Source organism: Nicotiana sylvestris, chromosome 4, assembly GCF_000393655.2.
Source record: "Nicotiana sylvestris chromosome 4, ASM39365v2, whole genome shotgun sequence".
NCBI lineage: Eukaryota > Viridiplantae > Streptophyta > Magnoliopsida > Solanales > Solanaceae > Nicotiana > Nicotiana sylvestris.
This window is the reverse complement of record NC_091060.1, coordinates 13,756,696-13,762,343: the sequence shown is the minus strand read 5'-3', so window position 1 is coordinate 13,762,343 and position 5,648 is coordinate 13,756,696.

Here is a 5,648-nt window from a genome sequence, read left to right as displayed (position 1 = left end):
GTACTTTTCAAACAAACTATGTATCTATTTCATTTCAGCTTTGTAAACTTTATTCTTAGAAACTCATGATTTGTACTACCAGTTCTTGGGAGATGTAAAAAATTTAGATAATTTCTTCTGTTTAATTGTCTTATTAATATGATTGAAATTGGTTAGTTATTAGTTGTCTTACCTAGCGGGTTGGGTTAGGTGCCATCACGATCAGTGGATTTTGGGTCGTGACAATGTTAGAAGAAGTAATTCCCAATATATGTAGGTATTCCTTGGTAGGCAATCGATTGTGGCTAATTAATCATAAGAAGTGCCTAATTTTTTGCAGCATTTTTAATCGCCAAATCCAACCGTGATTATTAACACTTTGAGTAGACTTAGTGATAGCTTTATAGCAGGAGCTTACGGTGAAGTTGCCCATGGAGTTAGACCTCAGATGATATGATTAGGGTTTGTTCCATAAATAGGAATGTGAGTGCTATTAATTTTGTGAGTTGTATGCTGAGGTAATTCGAAGGATAAGTTGGTGGCCGGACACCTATCAATTTGGAGCACATTAGCTACAGATAGATTAATTTCGTGTTGATTTAAAGGCCAATATATAAGGCTTCTAATATTGGTGTTTGGAGCAATCCAATTGTCAGTCCAAAAGTGTACATGAGTACCTCTTGTGACATGCCATTGCAATCCAATTTGGCAAATCTTCCATCCATTTATAAGATGTTTCCATAATATGGAAGTCCATTTAATAGGGTGATTAGGAGTGGTAATATATTTAGAGATTAGAAAGGCTGCCAAAGGTGTGTGAGGTTGATGAAAAAACCTCCAAGCTGTACTGGCTAATATGGTATCATTTCTAGTTTGGAAATTACATGAGTTGGGAGAGACATAATTTGCATTATATGATTGAAAATTGTATTTAGAGTCACTTTGATTAAAGTTGTACGTCCGACCAGCGTGAGGTGGTTTGTTTTTCGGCCCGCTAACATATTTTTAAAATTGTCAATTAAGAATTGAAAATCTTTTTTGTTGGGCTTTGAAGTAAAAATTGGAAAATCCAAATATTTGCCAAATGATCTCCCTTCCACCATATTGAAAGAAGACAGAATGAAATTCTTATCATTTGTTGAATAATAATTAGAGAAATAAACCCTTGATTTTTCAAAATTAATTTTTTGACCTGAGTGCTGAGTGAATTGGTCCAGTAAATCAATAATTTTATGATAACTGGACGTTGTTATTTTGGGTGCCAATATAATGTCATCTGCTAAGACTAAATGATATATTTGAGGTGTTTTAACATTCAAGGTAATAGGTTTCCATTGATTGTAATCCACTGCATTGTTTATCCTATGAGACAACAGTTCCATGCACATAATGAAAAGGTATGGTGAGATCGGGTCACCTTGCCTAATACCTCTAGATGGTGTAAAGAACTTTGTGGGAGATCCATTAAAAATGATTGCAGTAGATGTTGTGGAGACACATGACATATGAGAGATATTAACTTTGGAGGGAAATTGAAGAATGTTAAAGAATGGCGTATAAAATTCCATTCCATCCCATCGAAAGTTTTTTCGAGGTCTATTTTTAGAAGTATGCTTGAGCACTTTGATCTAGAATTCCTAAAATAATTCAGTAAGTCTTGAACAATTATAGCATTATCTGCTGCCCGTCTATTTTTTTTTGGAAAACATACTGAGTGGGGTGAATAATTATATGAATAAAAGGTTTAATTCGATTAACAATAATTTTAGTGATTATTTTGTAAAGAGTGTTACATAAACTTATCGGTTTAAAGTGGTTCGTAGTTGAAGGGATCTTTATTTTAGGGATTAAACAAATATACGTCTTGTTTAATTCTAAGGGTATATGCCCTTGTTGGAAAATATTTTTGCACAATTGAATTAGTGAATGTTTTATTTTAGGCCAAAATTTCTGATAAAATAAAGGATGGAGTCCGTCAGATCCAGGAGATTTAAGTGGTTGAAAAGAATGTACAGCTTGAAATATTTCTTGATCAGTCACTGGCATAGATAAAGTAGTAGCTTCAGCTTGTGAAAGGATATTGTAATCAGAAGTATTGTAGGTCTTATAGGAATTTGTATGAGAGGTTGTATAAAGATTGTGATAATAGTTAGTAATTAGTTGTTGCAGTTGGTCATTATCTGGAATCCAATTTCCCATAGAGTCTTTTAGAGCAATTATTCGATTACGGCGTCTTCTCTTTAGGGTATACAAATGAAAAAATCTTGTATTAGCGTCCCCTTGGTTAAGCCAATTTCCAAAACTCTTCTTCAACGGTGAGAATTTGATTATACTGTGCTATAAGAACTTTTTCTAAATTTTGTAAGAAATTGCTAGTGGGGTAATTTGGAGATTTTTTAATACCTGCTAGTCTTGCTTGGATATTATTCTTTTTTAAAAGATATATTTAAAAGATTCTTTATTCCAAATTTTGACTAGGATAATAAAAGTATTAATAACCTGTACAAGAGGAGGGTTGGTTTGCCAAATTTGATCAACCAATTGGGGAAACTCTTGGTGTGACAGCCACATTGTCTCGAATATGAAAATATTAGTTTTTGGATATGTATTTTTATTTAGAGTTAACAATAACAGAAAATGGTCCGAATAACTTCTGGGTAGGTGATGAATATGTGCTTCAGGATAAATATTTAACCATTCATAATTTATCACAGTACGATCTAGTCTTTCTAGTATCATGACACCCGTCCTACGTTTATTCGTCCAAATATATTTGCTTCCCCTAAATCCTAAGTCTATTAGATGACAATGGTTATAACAATTAAGCATCAAATCAGCTCTAGTGTTATTTAATGCACAACCTCCAAAATTTCAATGGAGTAGATAATATCGTTGAAGTCACCCCCTATGATCCATGGACCTTTATAAGTGTTAGTTATATGCATTAGGTTTTACCATAAAATTTTTCTTGATGATAGTAATGTGCTTGCATAGATAGATGAAAATAAAAAAGGTGGACCTTGTGGACATACTTGGACCATGCAATGTATCTCCTGATTTGTGACGATAATTTCAGTGACATTAACTAGATTGTCATTCCATAGAACCACTATACCCCCTGCCTTCCCCTCAACTGGTGCTTGTGAGAGGTTGGAGAATTCAAAATCTTCCTTAAGTAGGTGATGGTCCAGTATGTGTGTTTTTAGGAGCACTACTAATGGTAGTTGGTAATAGTTGAGCATGGAACGAAAGTTCCTTCAAAATTTTGGGGATTGGGCACCTCTACAGTTCCATATGAAAAAATTCATGGATCTATTACGATGAGGTTGATTGAGATCATTGACGGAGTTAGTGGTTCGAAACGACTCATGAGCGACATTGGCATTGTTAGAGGTATGTGTATGTATTCATGGATCCAAGGGATCTAGGATTGTGCTTATTGGTAAAAAGGTAGTTCTACATAGGTCAGTGGGTGGTAGTGGTTCTGGTACTAAGGAAAAGGGTTCCACTATGTGTTGGTGGTGTTCATGGGTGTTGTCATCCAGTTGTACTGACCATATCATGTCATGGCTGCTATCATTCCCTCGGTTACTCTCTGGGCCAAATCCTGTGGTTTTGGAGGCGAACTATCACTTTCTAATTATTCACTATTACGGAGAAGGTGAGTGCATGATTTTGCAAACCCATCTCCAGCCATGATTGTGGTGGTTGGAAGGGATTGGGTGCTTGTGATATATAAATCACTGGGTAAGATGTGGGTGGTGGTGTGTTTTGTTGTATGTTCGCTGGGTTAAGGAATTGGATGTTGAGTGGCCGGAAGGGGAGTTAAGATGGTCGTTGGTGGAGAGTTCTTAGAGAAAATATTGGTGTATGGTGTCTTTGCATGGTTATATGTTAGTGTAGAGGATGATGGTTGAGCAGAGACTTGCATATGAATTAGTTTTATTATTGATGGTTTGGTAGTATATGTAATAGTTGGATTGGGTAATTGAGGCGGTTGTGTTTGTGTAAGAGAAGGGGTTTCGTGTATATTGGGTTGTTCACGTGGGCTATGGATCAGTTGTGTGGTTTGCATGGGTAGAGGGATGATAGTGTTGGGTATTGAGTTGGGCTTATGATTGATTTGTAAGGGTCATGATGACATTTAGTAGTGGTGCGTGGACTTATAATAGGGTTTGGAGAATGCATGTTAGTTGTTGTTTGATTAGCAGAGATTGGAGGTGTTGCCAACGTGGCACATGTAGTTGTAAAATTGGTATCACTAGGGTTATTGTTTACTCTAGAAGAGTGTGGTATAGGGTATTTATGAACGTTATTTTTAAGAGATGAAGCGGGTAAGTAGGGTGGTGACTGGGTAGATCCAGCAGATATATCCATTTCGCGAGGTTGGGCCACTAGTTGTAGGTTTGGGCTTGTAGTTTGATCCGCTAGGTCATTAGAATTTGTTAATAGTTTAAAACTATTTTTATTGCTAATAGGTTTTTAGTAGTTACTTACTTAGGTAATGCAGTAATTAATTGATTAGCAAGAGTATTAGGTGAGTTCGTACCTTTAGGATCTTCGATAGTCCCCTGCATAGGTGAGTTGCGTAGTAGATGTTCTTTAGAGGAAGTCGCTGAAGTTGAATGAGGTGTGTCCTTGCTTCTTGTAACTGATGTATGTTTGTGCACAATAGATTTGGGAGGCAATTTGGGGAATGTAACCGTCTTCCATTCAGAATCTGGGTCTTGTAGCTCCTTTCTTTCACTTTCCTTAGACAAGGAATTGGTGTTGAATTGTAGTGTTGTAGCTATTGAGGTGAGTTTCGTGGGGCAATTGGTAGTAATATGGCCAATTCTTCCACAACGGATACATAGCATATTAAGCCCTTCATAAAGGATTTGCTGCCGATGGTTCCTTATGAATACATGAGACTTTAGGGGGCTTTCAAGAGGTACTTCGATATATATTCGAGCATATCGTCCTCTAGTTGTAGATGACGTGCATGTGTCAATTTTTAGTAGTTTCTCAGTTTATTTCCCACTTGTTGTAGGATATCAACATCATAAAACTCAATGGGCAGCTCCGGTAATCTAGACCAGATGGCAGTGTAAGTAAATTTTGCAATAGATATTAGAAACATAGGTTCCCATCGTCTAACTGATAGGAACTGGTTTAATACAAACCACAGACCCTCATGTAATGCCTTATTCATATTCTCTTCCTTTTGATATTTGGTGAGGAAGAACTCATTGCCTAGATCAACGAGGGACAAAGATTCTGTGGGTTTCCAGAGATTTTGTAATTTTTGTTTGAGGGCTAAGTGGCCCACTTCCCAGCAAAAAACTTTAATTATAATTGAGTATTTCCAAGGAAAGTAAAGCCTTGCTTTGTCTTCTGTGGAGAGTGGAATAAAATTTTCTTGAATTTGGTCTTCCAGTATTTCAACCGACATGTCAAGATAGTATTGAGTATTGAAAATGTTTGGAATTGAAGTATCATGGTTGTTTAGTAGTGTTTGGAGAAAAGATAAATCTTGCTGGGTAATGATTGGTTCGTCAATATGCATTGAACTTAGGTCAGGTAGATCAGTGTTGGGAATTGGTGGATTGTTAGTCATTGTTTCGATAGTTTTAAGGAGTTAGAAGAAATGAGGGTAGGGAATTTTTAGTAAGAAGTCGGAGTTTCCC